Source organism: Corvus moneduloides, chromosome 3 (genome assembly GCF_009650955.1).
Source record: "Corvus moneduloides isolate bCorMon1 chromosome 3, bCorMon1.pri, whole genome shotgun sequence".
NCBI classification, from domain to species: Eukaryota; Metazoa; Chordata; class Aves; order Passeriformes; family Corvidae; genus Corvus; species Corvus moneduloides.
In genome coordinates, this window is record NC_045478.1 from 112,420,372 (window position 1) to 112,441,255 (window position 20,884).

The following is a 20,884-nucleotide window of genomic DNA, read 5'->3' on the forward strand; positions in this document are numbered from 1 at the left end:
TGGATGGTATTTAGATTCTGTGTGAGGCTTGTTTAACAGGCACATTTGCCGGAGTCCTCAAACATCGTGGGGCACACAAGACAAATTGCCTTTTTGTCAGAGCAGCATGGAGGGCAGGAGAGAAGAACTGAGCTTTTACAGGCAGTTTTTACCTTCCTCTCCCTGCTCCCTAACTCCCTTTTCCTGGGAGATCAACAGCAGCAAAAGTCAGAGGGTGTCATTGGGCAGGATTTCCAACAAGTAGAAGTAGAATTAATAAGAATAACATACTTCAGAGATATTAATGTTTTTTGTCTGTAAGTTTCAGAGCTGAAATATAGTTGTCTGCTCCCTCAGAGAGAAGAAAGGTTAGCACCCACAGCCCTGTCTATCACTGGGCTTATTGCTGCCAACCACTCCAATGACACGGGTAGGGTATATAATCCTTGGTGTGTGCATGTCAGTTTACACTATAAAAAAAAGCCAAAACCATACATTGCCTTTAATCTGAGCCATCTTTCCATCAATATCTTATTTCTTGTCCCAGATAAATGACTGATATTGCAGTGCCTGGTAACATGGGCTCTGCTTCTCCCAATAATTTTCAATATCTTCCGCACCTATATTCCCCCCCTCCTGCAGGTATTAACATTTTGCAATGAACTCTGTCTGGCATACTAAGAAATGTTAAATTCAGGGTATTCGGTTCCTGAATTCTGGATGTTCTCTTTTGTGTCCTCCACCTAGGACGGAGAAATGAGTCTTCTTCTAATGATACAGCCCAGTGCACACACAGTCCTCAAGCATCCCCAGACCAACGGCATGGCAGCCACTGGGCCTGCAGGTTAATATGTGTGTAAGTGCACTTCTTTTTTTTCCATGTCCTTCTCTAAACTTAAAAAGTTCTAGCACTGCTTTTAAACAAAGCAGAGATTATATACTTTGCTTCAACAACCCCTTTTTTTTACTAGGGGATGCCCTCACCCCTCCTCAAAAAATGCTGCCATGAAAACAATAGGCAAGGCCATAATTTAAAGAGAGAAAAATGTGATTATATAACACATCCTGCAGTAATCAATTTTACCTCCAATATCTGCTTTTGTTTTCAAAATGCTAAATAAACAATACATAATGCATCCCTCATCAGCCAAAACCATGAGGGCTCTGTGCTCAAATAACAGGAAACATATTCAATTTTCCTAACAGAAGACAGTTCATTAAGCTGTGCCACATCAAATAAAACTTTAATTTCTCCAGCATCAGAGTCGCAATGAAAGCAATTGAGGAAGATGAGCCATATGGTACTTCTATCAGCAAACACATATTGCTCATTCCCCCAAAGTTTTCTAATTCTGCTCCCCAGACCTGTGTAATATAGATAATGTGCTCTGAGCGCAGCAACCATGAGCTATCTGGTGTACACTTCTAATACTGTATTTAATGGGAAATAATGAATCATAAAAGCCTGCAGAAGACGGCTTTTGCTAACCTAAATCTCAGCTGTAATTTCATTGTTCTGTGCCTAAGATGCTGTTTGCCCTTTTCAAACAGCAGCAGTTGAACATAATTATGCTGCTACAAACCTGGGCTGCAAAAAGAAAGCCTTCCTAATAGAACCAAGTTTTTATTAACTCTTGAAATCCTGAGCTTGGGGCAACTGGAAGCAGAGCTGCCTGTCAGGTTTTAGGGTTCATTAAAGCACACATACATGTATATCTTGATTTCCAGTGCGCAGCCCCACAAATTAAATTGATGCTTCTCACATCGGGCCAAAAATGCAACAGGAGAAGGCTGTGAAAAATTAGGAAATCTTCTTGACATTGGGAAATCCGACACTTGTCTGCTCTAACATCTGTAAGTGCCAAAGAAAGAGGGGGATTTTTTCCCTTAAAGGTAAGTCTATTTTTCTTCTTCTTGCCAGATATAAAAATTGTGGTTAGTGCCTGGAGTAAAAGGCCCTCTAAACTTTATAGTGTTTACCCTCCATTTATAAATCCATAACGATCTATTTAATGATATCATAAGGTTAAAAGTTAAACAGCACTGTATTTTCTCTGCCTTTTTCTCCTCTGCCTTTTAGAAAGGCAGATTTGCCTATCTCCGAGAGACGATTGGTCGGGGTTGTTTTCTGAAGAAGCCTGTAGGTAAAGAGGCATCCATACGTTCACACAGGAGGATTCATAAAGGCAAGGACGAGAAGATAAAGGTATTATTTTGACATGATGACCCCTGGAAAATGTCTTCGACTCATCCCAAGTAAGCCTCTTTCTTTCCTTCCTCCACCCTCTCCCCCTCCCCTCAAAATACAGGGCTAATTTAAAACATTGTCTAGATATGCTACTTATACATATTGAAAACATATTTTAGTGACTGTGTTTGTTTTGGCAATATATAAACCAAAAAAACCCCCCAATTAAATTAAAAAGAGCGACTTTTAAAAGTTAGAGATTGCCTTTTAAAAGCTTATTAAAATCAGCATGTTAGATGTCTGTCTTTGAATTAGCTCCGAGGCTTGATTGCTTTCATTAAAGCTGCCTGTTTGGGTGCTGCTTGGTGAATGTTCAAGTCTGGATTTTTTCCCTTCTTCTCCCCCCGGCCCCGAGCTGCTTCTTACCACTTGTCAACTTGGATTTTCCCTCCAAATTTGAAAGCAAAACTTGGACTTTTTTTCAAGAACCAACAGCCACCCCCACCCTGCCTTCCCCCTTGCAAAACATCATGACCAAAATCATCAGCAACCCGAGTCAGAGAGAGACCAACAGGTAAAATATATATTAAAATATATATATTTAAAAACAGCTTAAAAAGAAAGACACGCCCAAAATACCCACCATGGCCAAACCGACACCCCCAAAAGAACCCACCCCAAGCCACCAAAAAAACTGCAAGCTATCACATTGCTCATAGCCCGTGAATGCCTTAAAAACAAATGTTTAAACAGGTTTTCTTTTTTTTTTTGAAGCGGCAGAAAACCTCTGCATGCTCCAGTGGGTTACAATAACAATGCTCTATTGCAATGTAAAACAAGCTGGAGGAGAAAAAGGTGCTTTTTGTTACCATTTTATCAAAGCTGTTCATCTTCTAGCTGCAGGCAGCATTTTGCTGGAATTGCAGATATTTCTCTGTCCGGGCTCCTTTGTTTGTGCATCTCATTTGCATATATTTATCTCCAGCTGAGGGTGCTTTCAGCTCATTAAGGCCTCCCCTTGCATTATTTCATAAGCCAGCTGCTAGGAGGGATTTCACCTGTGGTGACTGAGAAAAGAGGGGTGAAAAAACCAAATTCTTCATTAAAAAAAAAAAGAAAACAAAAAAAACCAACAACCAAGGAAATCTTCTGACTCTCTTCCCCTATAAATGGGCACCATTTGTGTTAAACAGCCTCTTGTCATGATAGATGCCTCCTGGGGTCAGAGGGGAAAGTTGATTTGAAGGTCAGCAGTAAAACAACAGACAAACCAGACGCCAAACTGGTTCTTTAGCTGTCGGTGGGAGCAGTGGTACAACCAGGTCTTGAACCTTTTTCAACCTCTAATAAAACAGGGGAAGAATCTGAAGTGGAGAAACCAGGCCCCAGAGGAAAAAAAAAACAACCCACAAATAATATCAATATCGAGCAGCAACGGGAAACAACGGGGCAGCTCTCAGCGTTATGGGCATGCTGCTATTGTTTCAAGAGCTGGAGAATTAATTCCACTTATTTATTTAAGGCGTGTCAACTCGCTGCCTAAACCTGTTTCGGTGTCAAGATGAATAAAACTTTTATGGCTCATAAAATAGAGCCATTCATCTCCATGGTCTTTGTGGTGCCTGGGTTGTTGGGGTTTTTTTCCCCTTTCCTCCTGGTAGGCTGAGCTGGGCCAAAATCTCTGTGTCCCATCGCTACCAACTCACTCACAGGAGCAAAGAAAATTTGGACTGGGCATCTCAAGCTAAACCTCTGGGTTTGATTAGAAATGTAAACGTTAATTCATCATAGTCATGTGCAAAACCCCCACCTCCTCTTTTTCCCCAGCCTAAAACCTACAATGAATTTACATCATCTATATGGAGCTTTGGACCAACAGGTAATAAAATACAATAAAGCTTGCTTTTTATCAGGACACACACACAAAAAAATCCCATTAATTATGGTTCATGACTACTCTAAACCAAATGTTCAAATAGTAGTTGGAAATGATGCATAAAATCTCAGCATGTTCTGATAGGTTATAGAGTCAGTGGTTTATTGCAATGTAAAACAAGCCACAGGAAGAGAGGGTGGTTTTGTTTACCATTTTCATCAAAGCTGTTCATCATGTTGATATACTTATGCTATATTGTGACCTCTACATACGTTGCATTTCATATATTTATTTTCCAGGTTGTTGCCACTTTTGCTGCCTTTGCCTCTGAGAAGTTGAGTAATGCTCTGGCCCCTTTGAAATGTTTTCTCATCTGCACTGAATTTCTGCCGACAAACTAATGGATAGATATGGACCTAAGAACTATTTATTATCATCGAGTAAGGGTTTTTTTTGACTTAATCTGAGGCAATTAGTACCTGAATAAACACACACTAAGTAATCTACCTCCTCAAAAGGTAATCAGACTTGAAAAGCGCTGTTTGGCTCTACCCAAGGAAAGCTCAACTTGATTAAAACGCTTTGGAGATTTGCTTTCATTTCTTCCCTTTTGCCCTGGAAAACATTTTATAACAGCCCAATAACTTTTAATTTCTCCCCATGACAAACCTGGGGCCTCTGTTGGTTGTTGCTGTCCTTTTCCCCCACCTTCCCAGATTCAGGAATCTTTAATCCCACTTCTCATTTTTCTTTCCCTCTAATCTAATCACTGATTCCTTGGCTTGGCCAAATAGTTAAAAATGTTAAGTGCTGCTCACAATTCCTGCTGCCTCCCCCACGTATCTGTCTCTGTTTATGGAACAGGCCCTGGTTTCCTCCTGCTCTTGTTCAGCTGTAGGTCTGCAGGTCAGGAGACTGTAAATACACACAGTGCTGCCCCAACCCATAAATCTGAGCAAAGGGCAGCCTTATATATTCAGATAAGGGATGGAAGGGGAAGGGGGGGGGGGGAGGGGAAATAAAAAAAAAAGAAAGAAGAGAACAAGGAGACTCTGGTCTCCTCTGGTGAAGGAGGTTCTTTGCTAGACCGTGAACCCAAGGTGCATGCCCTGCTACCTTGCAGGATGTTCCAGCCAGAGATGAATCTGAAATGTTCACCCTTCTTCCCACCCCACCTTGTTTATACATAAATCATTATAAAAAGCATTTTATTACCCTTGGGGCAAAGAAATTAAACACAATGTTTCGATGGCTTTCTCTCCTCCAGATCTTTGTTGGTCTATTTCCCATCGTCCCCCCCCACCTCCCACCCCCCATTATATTTCCTGCACCTCTGAAGCTTTCAAGGGAACAGTCCCCCTGTTATTGCTTCTCAGTTCCAAGGTCTTAGAATAAATAACATTGTTATTACTCACTTCACCAATTTCCAAGAAGAAATATTGCTGCAGCAAATGCAAGCAGCACTAATATTTGCAAAGTGATAAATGGATTGTTACATACCTTCCCGTCTGTGTGGCCTCCAGCCATCCTCCGGCCGGCTACATCCCTCCTCGGGGTGGGAGGGAGGCTGCCTTTGAACTTAGCAGGGTCCAGACACTTAGTGCCTTGCACCAGAGCCTGCCCCCAGCCCCCTCCCTCGCTCTCTGATGGAGAGATAATTTTAAATGGACCATGCAGAGATGGTACCGGGACTGGGGGAGAGCAGGAGCCGTGTACCAGGACCAAGCAGCCAAGTGAAGATGCTTTTGGCACACAATCAGTGTGTGGCGGGTTTTGTTAGGGTTGGGTGCTGCAGGGAGAGGGGTGAGAGACTTGGGATGTCCCCAGGAGACAACTGTTGCTCCACTGCCCTCCCCAGCTCCAGCGCACAGCTGCTCTGGTGTGGGTACCACATCCCTGGTGTCAAAACAAGAGCCACCTGTTCTTCTCCAGCTTCCAGTGATGTGAAAAGCGGACAGAAAAAGGCCTGCAGAGGAGAAAAATTATTCTTCCCCCCACTCTGCCCCCAAAATATCTCCAGTGCCTGAATAGGAACTGCAGTGGATAACTGAGTCACCAGGGATACACATGCTGAGTGGGGTGAAAACAGGAAGGACATATTTCCAAACACTACCTTCCTCACTGCTCATTAAATTTCATTAATTCACATGAAATTCTCAGCAAACTTTCTTAACCAAAGCTGAGGTTAGGGAGGTGCTAAGGCAGGGAGTAGTCTCCTGGCTTCCCCATCCCAAACCTGGTTGCTCACCACATAACTTCTGAGCTGAAAAAGAGATGGAAATTGGAAAATTCACATGGAATAATTTAAAACCAATATAAGTTTTGAGTTCTTTTTTTTTTAAGCAGTAATTTATATCTAGTTCTGAGATACGATTTGGGCTCCTTGATTTTATTAAAAAAAAAGCTCCAAATCAAATTATTCCTGGGCTGCAAGTCATGCTTTAAAAAACTCCACTCTGAATGTGTGGTAATTAGAAACAAAACAACACATTTTCCTTCAGATCCACAAAGAGTCAGTTGCTGACATTTCTTAGACTGAGTCTGTTGCATTTCCATGTCGTGTGTCACAGGATAGGGGTGTTGCATTTCCATGTCGTGTGTCACAGGATAGGGGCTGGGAGGTTTTGTTTGGATGATTTGAATTCCTCGGTGGGATAAACACCCCCACCTTAGGTTATTCAGGCACCAAAGGTGATGTAAAATCTTGTTCTTCATGGGCAGAACAAAACGAAGCTGCTCCAGGAGCATCATCCCCACTCCCCTAGTGCTGGTGTGGCATTGCCTCTGTGGCTGGGGCATCACCAGGAGAAGGGGTGAGAGCACCCTTCCTCATGTGCCCTCCCTGGCCTTTTCTCCCTGTACAGCCCCTTACCCTGCTGAAGAGGTTGTCAGAAGCCTGAGGAGATATTTACTGGTGTGTACAGGTCTCATGTGGAGGTTAAACACAGCAGTACCAGCGTCTATGTGGTGCCAGCTTGAGGTGTGAGGAGGTGAACAGTACGTGCAAAGGTTTCAGCAACCTGGGGTGGAGGTGTTGGCAAGCTCTGGCAGTGCTAGCATGTGAATACTGTGCCCAAGGGGATGGGGAAGGTGGGAGGTTGAAAGACTGGAGCTATTTATTAGGTTGCTTTTTCCTAAGGGATATCTTGTTCCATAAAAGAACGAACAGAATTCAAGGATTGCGGGAAGAAAATTATTCAGAAACTGTGAACAGAGGTATGAAAGGGTCAATCAGAAGAGAGGACAAAAATATATCTGACATGTTTTCCTCCTGACCAAGGTAAATACCATGTCTTCTTTTTTTGTAAGATGAGAATTATTGAAAGGAAGGTCACAAGTTACAGATAAGACTAGAAATTCCTTTGGGATGGGCTCTCAAGCAAAATATATACAGTTCGCTAGTAACAAAAACCAGATAGTCTGTATTGGTTTTTAATAAAAGAATTAATAGAATCGTGGAATAATAGAATCATTAAGGTTGGAAAAGACCTCAAAGATCATCTAGTCCAACCTTGATACAAACCATCCTTGATACTCCCTCATAAATATACGTGTGTATGTTTATGCAGCTGTAATAGACGTGTGATTGTGTACATATATGTCTGCATGCATATGCACCTAAAATAAAAACTCAGCGTGCATCAAATGAAAAATAAAATGAGCTGCAAAATTATTTAAGGAAAAAAGTGATGAAAGTGGGTGAGAGCTGGGGCAGCAGTATGGTGAGGAGCTACCCCACTGCTTGGAAATATCCAGAAACCTTCTTAAACATTTATCAGCACCTTTCCTAACTTTGGGAGAAGGGCTGGGAGTGCCCCAAAACCCTGATTCTTCAGGAGATTCCTGTCAGGCAGGAAACCTTGTGAGAGCAGCATTGCTTGTTCTCTGTTCTTCTTCCAGCCCCAGAAAGCACACAGATAAGAAGAAAAATCAAAATAATTGAATATATACAAGACATCCACATTTGTATAAACAAAAAGCTTTGAAAAGAGAAAGAAGAATCTTTCATTCTTTTATTATTTTTTCTCAAACTAAAAAAAAATAAAAGAAAAAGAAAAAGTCAGGCAGTTCTTATTTTATCCAGACCAGTTCATAAATCCCAAGTCATAAATCCACATGATATCCTGGGCTGCTGGATTTTGCATTTGGAGCTCTGAAAGACTGATAGCTGAAAGATTTATAAAATCCCAGGTAGCCAGAGTGCTCCCTATTGGCTCCACATCTGAGAGGTCCCCGCATCCTGCTTAGCCCAGAAAGCTGGATGTATGGGATATATTGTGTTCAAGAAGCAGCACACCCCCACCCTGCTATTTTCAGATGTGAGGAAGGCTAAAAATTTGATCATGTGAGGTGGATGGGCCCTGGTTAGGGACTTTTCTGCACAGACATGGGCACAGCCACAAGCTGGGGTTGCCCAAAGATTGCTGCCACCTTCTGCAAAATTATACCACGGTTTGTGTCATAGATGTATGATTTACCTTGTGTGGTAGACCTGGCCATAAACAGCAGAATTGTTTCAGCTGCTTTGAATATATACCTAATTTTGTTTCTTGGAATATCATTGAGCAGCAGTGACTGCTCAGTAAGAACAGGGGATCAGCACTAGGCCAGAAGATGATGATACTTAGCAGGGAACATGACCAGCCCCTTAACAAGAAAACGGTGCCTGAGATGCCTCAGATAAAGCACAGGTTGCAAACAATTCAGCTGTCAAAGCAGCAAGTCACATTTCCCAAAGAGCACTGAAAGATGATGGTGTGAGGTTTTTCTCATCAGTTCAGTGGATGTTACAGGTGGGATCATGTGTATTGGGGTGAAGGTCCCCCAAAACAGACCCTCTGAAGACTGATTTCTGCTATTTTTCTGTATCCACAGGATGCTGAAAGCACGCTTAAAGCCTTTCTTCCCTTACGTTCCTCTATCCTTCCTCAATGACCTTATTCGAACCTAATACTTTTCTCCAGACTTGTAATGACAGACATTTTTAATATGGTTCTGTTGAATTAATAAAAAAGATTTTAAAAACCCCTCTTCTGCAGTTACAAGATTTGTTTTATAGCTGTAACTAGCATCATTGTTACTGAGAAATTAAATGATTTGCTTTATGTTTCATATATTTTTATTCATGAGTCTGAATATATTGAAGTCCATGAGGAAAATCCTCCTTCACTCTCCTGGGGAAGGATGGTGGAATCAACCCGAGCTCTGCGTGTTTGGAGTTTTATTAGAAGCAGATTGTCCGGCTAAATTTAGATAATTTTTGTTGTTGTTTTTGTTTGTCTGACTCTATTAGTGGAAATTAAAATATTGCAATGGTTTATGCTCCCTGTGTGTTGTGAGCACCTCTGCCTTTGATCAGCCACCTGAAAGGAGCACCTTGAGTGGCTTGTCTTGCACACCACGGAGCTGCCTGACTCCAGCATGCTTCTTCCCCATCCCAATCACTGCCTTCACTAGAAACAGTACTCATTTAAGAGGCCGAACTAAACCAGACACAAACAGACCAAAGCATTTATACGAGGACTAAGTCAAACTCACGTCTGGAGAGGTTTATCTTGGTTATTCTTGAAATCCAAAGCTTTCCCAAGCCTGTTGGTGTCTCTCACAGGGTATCCTTCCCCTTCCCAAGCAGGATATTTTTTAAACCTCGAACTCCTGTGAACTGTATTTATGCCATATTTCATAATTTCTTCCTGCTTCCTTACACTTTATCTCTCTCTCAGCTGGGTTTGAGACATCCGGAGCTCACAGCTGTTGAGTGCAATACCATGGCCAGGGATGGGGCTGCCTACTCTATCCATCCGGGCTGTGGGTGCATGACTATTTAATCCAGCGTGGCTCTACAGGTCAGGTGGCCCTGTCCTGCTTCAGGAGGATGAATTTGCTAGGTTTTTTTGCCACTTTGGCATTTCTAGCACCTTTGACAATGGCATTTGGTGCCCCATAGCCACTGATTTTGGGAACTTTGCTTCTGTGAATATGCCCATGTCCCCTGACTTTATCAGTGTCATTCATCTTGAAATGCTCACATGGGCTTTGCTGGTTGCTCATCAAGGAGATTGTGCTGAAATGAATCCCCTGGTGAAGAAGAACTACCGGAACAGGGTGAAGGGCAAACGCTCACTTGTGTGTGCTGATCATCCCCTTCAGCCTGCATTACCACTTATGCCTTTGGAAGGAAGAGGTTTCTTTCTCTTTCAAAACAGAGATTTGGGGTGTAGAAATATGTTTTGCAGTTTTAAATGTGCAAATCTTCTTTAAATTTCCTCTTATTAAAAGCATCTACAGAAGCTCTTTTCTCGTAATTCTGTAACCATTTCACTAATTAAAAATGCTGTACAAGGACTAGTATTGAGCTATAGAAATGAAAGGTCAATACATGAACAACACTTCATTTGTAAATAATACAGCTCTGTAATCAATTATCTCATTTTCACAGAAGACATATTAATCTACAAGCAAAGAATGGAGACATTTAGAGGATGTACAGAGGGGATCTTTAAATGTTAAATGTTCTTTAGCATGTGCTAAATAAAGAGTTTGGCAGAGTGAAAATGTAGCACACAGCACTGACACTCCAGGGAGAGTCTTTAGGTCAAGTGATTTGTACCTTCAAAATAGTTCTCCATAGCACTGTAAAGCGTCTCTGTTGGTAGCAGGGAGGTGGGTTAATGTTGTTTAGGATGTTAATTGTAGCAGGAAAAATACTGCAAAAATTAGAGAAAAAGGTGGTCTGCAAAGAAAAAGGTGCCTATTTTAATAGATGAATCAGCCCTCTCTGCACTGCAATTTGCTTTCTGTCAGCACCGTGAAGTGAGTTTTCTTACCCCTGCTTTTCCATAAAACCAGGCTGCTGGATGGCAGGTTGGAGCTGAGCCGCGCTTATGGAAGAAGCTGTGTGGCCAAGTGTCCTCGATACCCCGGGCACGAGCTGGGAAACGCTCCTCCAGGTAACACAGCATCCCCCTGAAGTCCATGTGGGATGCTTTCCTCTTCCATGGGTTACAGTAGGAATCCACATAAGGTTTTAAAAATGTAACAGTTTCTGGGTGCTGGAGATTCTGTGCATGACTTCTAAATATCATTAAGGAAAATCACAAGAAGATCCATTCCCTGACCTAAAAACAGCTTAGGCTTTCCATCAAATGGAAAGGAAAGGCTCTTGCCACCTCTGTTGGGGGCTGGGTTACACTGTATGCTTGTTTACTGAATTTTACAAGACTGAGGTGGTAGAAAAGCAGGCGATGAATATAATTTCATTTTCACTTTGCCTGTTCCATTTGTCTGTTTGCATTGGATTTGCAGTACATCCATCCCATGCTTGCCCCTAATTTCCAGCTTTAAAATTTCTATCAAATACATGTTGGGACCAAAGGGGAAAACATCTTACCCCACCACCCCCAGCTCTCCCCACACCCAGTGCTCATAATTCTATTGATTTCATCCCACCCCCTGTCTTGCCCTCCTCTATCCATGGCTGTGTGGGAGGAGCAAGGAGTGGGGTGATGGGAACAGCCCCACCAATGTAAGCCCTTGCATGAGGGGAGGGTCTCCCTCCCACTCCCCTTTCCCACAGTCCACTCTTCCCTTCTCCCACACTTCCTGCTGGACAAATCCATTGCCTAGGCCAGGAGAAGGCTTAAAAAAAAAAAGAAAGAAAGAAAGAAGGATGAGAAAAAAAAGAAAGAGGGAATTGTTTTCAGCAGACTTCACAAGCCAAAGTGGATGTGGGAAGGGTGGAGGCTGGGGAGAAGATGCACTCTTTAGCATCAGCCTTAAGTCTGACTCTAATATTTTGCCTCATTCCCCTCTGTTCTCTTTTCACAAACAGAAATACACACTTGTCACATGTTAATTAAACAAGGCACTATCCCAGCTCCCTCCCAGATGACCGGGGGGTACCAGAGCAAAGAGCCAAGACCACCAACACCACCAGTGTGAAAGAGGAGAGGGAAAGCTAGGGATTTAAGGAGGCTTGATCCCACTCTCTCCACGTGGCTGATACCAAGGGTAAGTCACCAGCAATAGCAAAGTCCTCACGAAAATCTCTTCTGGCCTGTGTAGCAGGAGAGGTGGTTATGGAATTGGTGCTGCCAAAGGAATGGCATGTAGCGAGGTGCGAAGGCAGGAGCACTGTCTGCCTCGTAATGGATATTGCAGTGAAGTGTGAAGATATCCACTTTGTCTTTAAGAACAAAACTTAGGTTAGGATGGAAGAAAAAAAGACCCCTAAGCCTAAATATTTCCAGGTTTGCTCACCCCTGTGGGTTTGGTGCACTCTGTAGCTGCTTGACCTGCAGGGCCTTTCAGAGCTCTCTGCGAGTCTCTGTTGCAAAATAAATGTTACTTTACCATCAAGTAAGAATGAAAACCATAAGATGCATGAGTGAGAAAAAAAGTGCCTGAACCGGAAAACCCCTTTCTTCTGTTTTAAAAGTCCTGGATGATCAAGGCTGTTCTGTTCACTCTGATTTAATCAGTTTGCAGATACCCAAATACACACCCAGCCATGGAAAGTGCTCTCCCTTTGATTCCAGCAAAATCCTTTCTAATTCTCTTTAAATGTTCCAGGGCTTTTTGAAATGATTGCTATCAATGCCAACCAAATGCTTTAGATCTCTTTTTTTCTTTACTTTGCCTGTCTTTAAGTACTTGCTTTATTTCTATGCAGCCCAGTTACAGCTGTACATGGAAAAAGTATCTAGAAAACAGATCTGGTTTGCTTTAGCCTTTATGCCGTATAGAGTTAGACACTTTAACCTTCTTTACATTTACTTAGTTGCTTTAATATGATTGCTGTAACTCCTATACTTTCTTTTTTTCCATATAACTTATTAAATATTTATAATACAGAAGCCCATACACATCACATAGGTTGGGCTTTTATTACATTAAGCTCGACATAGCTATCCTAGTAAATCATAAGTCATGTTCCTCCTAAAAGTTAAAAACCAGGATTGTTCAGCTGAGCTTGGACTGAATTTATGAGGGACCAGCTCAAAAAAAGCTAAGCCGGTTAAAACAAGAGATAGACTTGTTTAACCAGAAAATAATAGATCCCCTAAAGTGCTGGATCTGCAATGTTTACCATGGGTAGGAGCACCAGGACACGAGCAATATGCTTGGGAGTCCAGTGCAGCAGCTTTGGGTACTTGTGACTGCTCATGTTAAGGCATGGTCTTGCAGCCACCATGAGAATGCTGCTGCTTCTTCCATCACTGGTTCTCGGTTCCCTCCATGCCCTTGCCAAGCCATGGCCGCACATGATTTCTCCCCAGCATGAGCCTGCATCCCTTACTACTACACTGATGCCTCATGCACCCCATCCCAGAGTGGAGTGGGGTGCCCAGCTCTGAAAAAAACCCTCCCCAGCTAAGTCCACCCCCCCTCGGTGGTGGTGCCTCAAGCGAGGGTATGATCTCTAGCACCCGGACTCTTCCGTCCTCAGGTACGTTTGGACAGATGTGCACTGGGTTCCCAAGTTTAGACAGAAACCCTCTTCCAAGCTTCCTTCCCATTTTTGCAGCTAATATTCCTTCATGCACTGTCTGTTATGTCGTTATTAAAGCACAGCTTGCCAACAACTGGGGAAGAAATACACTCCCCACTCTGCAACGCTTCCTTTGCCCAGCTCGGAAGCAGGAACCAGGCGGCTGGGTCTGAGGGTGGCTGCTTCTCACCTGCCTTCCTCCACATAAACTTTCTCTGTGGAATGAAAAATGGACATTTGTGTTTCAGCAGACCATAAAAATGACATTTGAAAACTTTCCAAGACTTTTCCAAGTTGGAACTGCCTTGAAAGACATCAGACCACATTGCCATATGGATTGGTGGCATCTGGTTTAATGCACGCAACACTGTGTCACCACCCTCCCCTTCCATGATGGGACCAGCCATCCTGCAGGGATGTATTCACTTTAGGATGGTCCTTAACATTTTTTGCACTTTCTCCAGCTCAATGCTGCAGCTTTCTGCAGTCACTCACACCATTTATGCTCTCAACCAGCCAGGTACAGGCAACTTAATACACACAGAAACAAGTGGCCTCTTCCCTACCCCATGCATGTTTGTTTTTTTCTTCCTCATTCAAAAACTTCCACTGGAAGCATTTAGAAGCAAACAAAATGATATTCTGCTTCAGCTGGAAAGTTTTGCTTTATTTCTTTGTTGAAAAGACTTTTTGCATATTTGACTTTTTTCTCCTCTTACTTCTCACATTCCACACCACTTGGAGTGGTAGGATGACAGACATTCATGATGCTGCTGCTTCTTCCATTGCCATTTCTCCACTTAGTCCATCCCTCTGCTGAGCCATAGGCATGTGAGATTTCTCCCCAACATGAGCTTGTAATCCTTGCTGCTGCTCTGATGCCTCACACACCCCATCCCAGCACGATGTGAGAGACACAGCTCTGAATAAAACCTTTCTGGAGTTAAATTTTTTTAAAACTTCTTTATTTTTTAAACTTCTGTTCCTCTCCTTCCCCACTCTCCTTCCTTTTCTCTAGCTTGCTTAATTTTACCTTGCCTTTCCCACTCTGAAAAACCATATATGAAACTATACGAAACAGTATATTTGCCTCTTTGTGTGGTTTCAAAAATAAAACCAAGACTAATTGAAAAAGATGATGAAACACACTATTTGGGAGGAAGGTAGGAGGAATTCTTTTTCTCATCTTGAAAATTCTCTCTTGGCTGTTGGGTTGGGTTTTTATTTTCCTTACACCACATAACTTACAGAAATTGCAGACCATGGTCCAGGTCCCCACATTTTTGCTGTGGACTGCCCAAACACTGCGCACAAACAGACAACAAGAGTACAAGATAGTTATACCCAAGGGATTGAACACAATATTAATCCGAGAGAAACTTGTTATTTGGAAGTGGAGTTGTTCAGGTAAGCATATGCAGTTGCAAAAAAGAGGAGGTAGCCAGACTGTGGGGGAAAAAAGAAATTATGATCTTTAACAAGAACAACAAAAACAACAGCAACAATAATAAACAACCAAGAATAGTCATCAACAGGACATCAAGGTGAAATGACACCAGACAAGTCTAGTCTGCAGGAAGACTGTCTTTCAGGCAAGATTTCTATTGAAGTTAACGCTGATATCTGCCTGCTTTGTTCAAGTCATATAACATTTTTATATAGGACGTTCCCTCAGGTGGCCCTGAACACTGTGGGCATCAGTGAGATGTCAGTGGTTTTCAGGGAACAGGGTCTGAGGCTGGGATGTACCATGGGGGAAGTAGGTGGGTATCAGGAAGCCCTTGGAGGAGCAAGAAAGGCCTTCTGCTGACTTCAGCACACTTGCTCCAGCCATGGATAGTGCTGCTTCAGGTAATGAGCAATGGGAGAATACAACAGAAATAAATATGTTTGTTGAAAGGCAAGCAGGACATTTTGATTTTTCCTGTTTGGGCTCTTCCCCCTACTGGGCATGAAAAACTGCTACCTGGGCACCTATTTCCCAGAGCTCTTCTTCTTCACTCATAACAAATACACCTTTTTTTGCACTCATTTAAAACCAATGCTTCAACAGACAAATCACAAGCTGAAGTTAAAACTAACAAGACAGTAAAAAACCAGCCCTTCCCAGTCTTACAGGTTAAGAAGGACTTGTTGATACGCTCATGTCCCACACATGAACCTTTCTGTTCATATTTTACACCATCCAAACGCCATGTGAAGCTCTACTGTCTGTTTTCTTCCTCCCACTTTTTTTAAAACAATTTTGTTTGGTTTGAGGAAGAGGGAAGATGGGCAAATCTTCCACTGAAATCTCCACTGACCATCTTGACAGTAGATTTTCCTGCCACAGACTTGTGACCTATCAGATCCCATGGGATTGAGACCAATGTGAACTTTTGGACTGTATTTGTCTCCAGCTTTTTGCTGCTACAGGTCATCAGCGGGTTACCCCGCTCAGAGGTAATATATGGAACATGCTTGAGCCTGACTGGAGAACACATTTCCATGGCATAATACACAAAGAATAAACAGACACTCTGTTTTCCAAACCTTCAGGAGAGGTTTGGAAAACAGAGCTCCTATGGGCTGAATATTTCTTTATTTCCACATACTGATCTCCCCTTGCTTTCATCCTGCCAAAGAACTTTCCTCTTCTATCTTATGCACCCAACCCCCTGCAAAAAAAGGTTAATGAGAGAGGGTCTATGTAGGTAATGCATCACTCCTTTAAAATTTGTCATATCTGGGGTTAAAAAAATGAAAGACTCTCTTTTTTTCCCCCTGTAAAAGGGGATTTTATATCCAAAGACACAAAGGTAATACTTTCTCCATTGTAGCTTCAATATTTTTCTTTTTTTTTTACCCAACAATGGTGAAAAGATGTGATTTTTACATGCAAATAGGAAGAAAAAGCCTGAACACACCATGGGAACATGTTTAAGAAGTTGATTTATGTTTCATACTGAGCCTTACACCTGCAGTTCAAGCAAAACTCAACTTTGCCGCCCCACAGAGTCTAGTTTATTAGGTATCAAGGAGTCACAAGAAGCCATGTAATTAAAACTGTAATTAACTGGAAAAGGAAAGTGCCACCTGAGTTTTGAGAGGCTGTCAGTTTTATTTCCATTACAGCTTTCCTTCTGCTTCTTTTGTCTATAGGGTGCTTTTTTCCCTCATCTTGATAAAGAAAAACAAATTTGGGTTTTTTTTCTCTCTTTATTAACTAGAGAAGCCACCAAATTCTCTTATGTCTTTACTACTGGGAAAAAATTGAGCCACTCAGTTTTGAGCTCGGATGCAGGTTTCTCTCAGCAGCATTTGCAGCTGTGTTTGCCAACAGGTGTCAAGTGTGGTCCAGGCAGAAAAAAAGCCCTGAAATGTCCTACCGGCACAGGGTCAGCTGAGTTCAAAGCCCATTTTAACAAAACATAATCAATGCCCTTTAAAAAGGGGATCGGCAGTGCCTTGTTAAAATGCATGACCTCGCTGCAGCAGGCAAGCCAAGCACCAGGCGTCCCTGGATCTGGCACGTTCCTCCGAAGGCTGCTGGATCCTGACGGAGACCACCGTGGTATTTCTGCGGGCAGGACAAGGCCACACGCAGCAAGACAAAAACACGTCTGGGAGAAATATGAGGTGACGTGATGAACTTTGTCAACCAGAGAAATTAAAAGTGAAAAGGGGCCCAATCCCCTGGCCAAAGACAGTAAATCTCCCAAAGATTTGGGTGAGATGTGCAGCCAGTCAGGTTCTCCCTCTGCCTCATGCACCCACCGGAATCAAAGTCCTGGGGAATCAGAAAGAGGTGCCGGAATAAACACATAATTATTTTATAAGGTTTAAAGAAGAAAAGACAGGTAAACTTGAAAAAAAGTCATAGTAAAACATAGTTGAAGAGTAATTACATAAAAGGGTAAAATGATGACAACAAAGATAGGACCTATCCTAAGGGTCATTACAAGGGAGATCTATGAATATACAGAAATTTTTGCAGAGCAGGTGTTTGTCTTTGACTGGCTTATGAAGGGGGTGACTGACATTCTTCATTTTCCATTTAACAGGTGACAAAATCCCATCAAGTGAAGTACCAGCCTTGAGAAGGGAAGTTATTATTGTAAAAAGCAATTTTCCTTTGGTGTCATTCTGATAGGCTTAGGGGTTTTTTCCCCAGCCTTAATCATTTGTATCCTTTCCCCTCCTGAAATAGCCCCAGCTTGCAAGGCAAAGGTCTTGGGACCCTCTGGGTTTGAGGGCAGATCTCGATCAGCACCAATCTGGGGAAGTGAGCCGGAGGTACCGGCAGCAGATGACACACAAGGCTCAGCTTCTTACTCAGCTACAAGTCAGCAGGGGCACCCCATGACCATCTGTGGTCTATAAATTACAGTAACACCAGCACACACTGCTTGTAAATCACCAATGAACAGGCTTTACCTTATGATACATCACATGAACCTTGTTGGATATTCCAATAAACTCTCATAAACCATCCGATATAAACTGTAGATTATGTTTCTTTGGGGGGCAAGAGAAAAACCTGGGCTTTTCTGCACTTGCACAAACTTCTTATGGGTGAAATGAAGATGTGGCCTGAGCTATGGTGTGTGTTTATGCACCATGTTTTCTTACAAGAGAGATTTCCTCTTCTCTGCCATCACTATTACCATAAATATTTCACTTTCCAAGAGTGCATCAGCCTTGAGGTAACCAGGGTTGTCATTCTCCTGAAAAATAAAAAGACACTACTCATTTGAAAAATGCAGTTTTATGTGAACCTGCATGACTTGTCCTCCATCCTTGCTCCACCAAGCACAGGTAGATTAACAGAAGAGGCTCACCCATGTCCTTCCCTTTTGGAGGAGCAAGAAGATCCAACACACGACCTCAAGTCCTGGGATATCTCTTACCTGACATGATGGAGCCCACGTCTGCAAGGAGATGCTATGAGCAGATGTTTTGGCACACGGCTGTGTGTTCCCGCAGTACACAGCTGGTTGGGACCGCAGACACTGCTCTGCTGAGAAACCTGGCACTTGACTTCAAACTTTCTCCCAAGACTTGACAAAGGACTGCTTTTGAGAATTATATTAGTAAGTCCTGCATTTAGCCTGTCATCTTGGGAAAAAAATAATCTGTAAAACAAGTTATTCAGAATGTGGGGCATAGGCCAAGTGAACACTCTGATAAATGTTATTTGACCAGCTTTTTTGCTGACCATGAACAACTGCGGGCTGTAGTGTAGACAGCCTGCAATGGCTGTGTCACAACTTCTTGGCAAGTTACTTAGTTGAAGCTGAAATCCCAGCCCCTCCCAGGAGGTAGTGGGAGCCCTGCAGTCATCTCACTCACACACAGCATAAGTTTTCTAAGGTAATATTATTTTTATCTGGGTTTCTAAAGGCTGTTGGGGCTGGGTGCTCATCACGATCCATGCGGGTGTGTGGGTGTGTGGGCGTACGCCTGCATCAACACACATTTAAATTCATTGTGTGACTGCAACCAAACTGGTCAGATATTCCCCCCTCATGGAGACAGGCAACCAAGGCAACCATGTCTGCCTTCCCCAGTAGCAATGGGGTGAACTCAACTGTCTGTAGACATCAGAGAATCTACATCTGCAAGAGCAATCCAAGGGAAACTATCATCCCCTGCTCCCTCCAGTTGTGAGCATACAGTTAATTAAAGCTCATACCAGGACCACCAGCATTGCATGATCCCAGTGTAACCCAGAAAGGCTGCACCTGACTGAAACACTTTCAACAGTCTCAGGAGCAATTTTCAACTCACCAGAAGTGTAAATTTGTAGCACTTATTGAGTCTAGGTTTGGCCTGTCTAGTTAGTTTAGTTTCAGAAAAATTAGTGACTAAAATAAAGTTGACTTTTAAATCTATTTTACTCAGAAGAAAACACACCTCTATTTGAATGTTATGTTAAATTTTCCTGGAGGAAAAAAGAGACAGTTCAATATGGAAATAGAATTAATCTTTATCAGCACAGAAAAATACTCTTTGATTTTCAGTCAGGGAATTTTTACTTTGTAAACTTTTAAATTTAGAAGTAATGTATAAGGAGGATCTTTGCAGTGCTTTTTCATCCAGCAAGCGAACCAAAACCCCACAGTGAGGCAGTGGAAAGCCCCAAATCAGGTCTGGGCATCATGGCACCATGGCTCTACTGGGCTCACCTATGAAGACCTCCCACCAGGGGTTCCTGACCATTCAGCCTCCTCCTTTACCTTTCCACTGCCTTCTCCATCCGTCCCTTTCTGTACATTCTGACAAGAAGAAGTGATAGTGCTATTGCTGTTTTTTAACAAGATTTGGAAAGCATTCAAGTGCCTGACTAAGTGGTTGGAAACAAGGAAGCAGAAGGATGTTTTGGCATCCTGCGATGTGTGCATGAAGAGCACAGACACAAACACATTGAATGCACATACTGTAAAACAAGATTACAAGGAAAGTACAGACTAATAAAAGCCTATTAAAACATCGTGGAGGCTATCGCTGCTCGCCTGCATGCCTACATATTTTAAAAAAAAAAATTTCATGTGAACATGCAATTCAAACATGACTGATCACAGATATAACTTTCAGCAACCTTTAAATGCATAATGCCATCCTGTAATTAATGTAGCCTATCCTGAAACTTGAGGGATTTATTGATACTGGCAGAAACACTTGAAAATAACTTGGGGAAGTTCATGACATACCTTTTGTCTCAAGGGATTTCATTCATTTTTTCCCCTTTTTTTTTCTCTTCCAGCTACCATCAATAATTTCATTCAGAGCCCTTACCATGTGACAACAAATGCTGTTGGAAATCCTCAGCAGAAAGTTTGAAGAATGTACCAGCGTGGAGAAAGAGTCTCATTGTGTTTTTATTTGTTTTGTTCCCTTTCACTTACAGTGAAATATATATAACCATGTCCAAGGGGATTGCTTTTGAGGTCTGCAATGAAAAAAAAAGCAAAATCAGGCCATAGGCATAGCAAGCTGAAAAAGGATTTTATCTAAATTTTCCAGGAAAATCTATGGCCATCCTGTTAGTTCCTGCCCGAGCACACAAGGTAGGCCCCATCACTGGAATGTTATCTATTGGTACAACCAAACACACATTTATGGAGGTAATACAACATTTATAAGGCAAACAGTTGGGTGAAAAAACCTTTGCATAAAGCCCTTTCCTGGAGGAATGTAGGTGTGAACACTCATCTTGGGGAAGGTGCCGGTCTGTTGGGTTGACAAGTCATAAGAGACAAATCCCAATATTGTGGTGCACGTTCCTCATGTTCTACAATCACTGCAACTGCAAAACTTGGCCATGACCCTACAGACATGTATTTAAAATTTCTGCAATAACAAGGATAAG

At 42.4% G+C, this 20,884-nt stretch overlaps 2 long non-coding RNA genes across 11 annotated transcripts in view; one reads left to right on the forward strand and one right to left on the reverse strand.

Annotated features, from left to right (window-relative positions):
- The window catches only part of LOC116441547, a 35,623-nt gene that overhangs the window by 9,959 nt on the left and 4,780 nt on the right, over nucleotides 1-20,884 (forward strand). For 4 of the 6 annotated variants that reach the window (XR_004239129.1, XR_004239130.1, XR_004239133.1 and 1 more), the window contains 6 exons: nucleotides 727-835; nucleotides 1,708-2,235; nucleotides 4,343-4,561; nucleotides 10,893-10,993; nucleotides 11,875-12,053; nucleotides 20,423-20,582. This is a non-coding gene — a long non-coding RNA (uncharacterized LOC116441547). The remainder of the gene's footprint in view (nucleotides 1-726; nucleotides 836-1,707; nucleotides 2,236-4,342; nucleotides 4,562-10,892; nucleotides 10,994-11,874; nucleotides 12,054-20,422; nucleotides 20,583-20,884) is intronic. The other 2 variants (XR_004239131.1, XR_004239132.1) reach the window with 2 other exon arrangements.
- Nucleotides 16,294-20,884, reverse strand: part of LOC116441548 — a 159,024-nt gene continuing 154,433 nt past the window's right edge. For 2 of the 5 annotated variants that reach the window (XR_004239136.1, XR_004239135.1), the window contains one exon: nucleotides 16,294-20,464. This is a non-coding gene — a long non-coding RNA (uncharacterized LOC116441548). The remainder of the gene's footprint in view (nucleotides 20,465-20,884) is intronic. The other 3 variants (XR_004239139.1, XR_004239137.1, XR_004239138.1) reach the window with 3 other exon arrangements.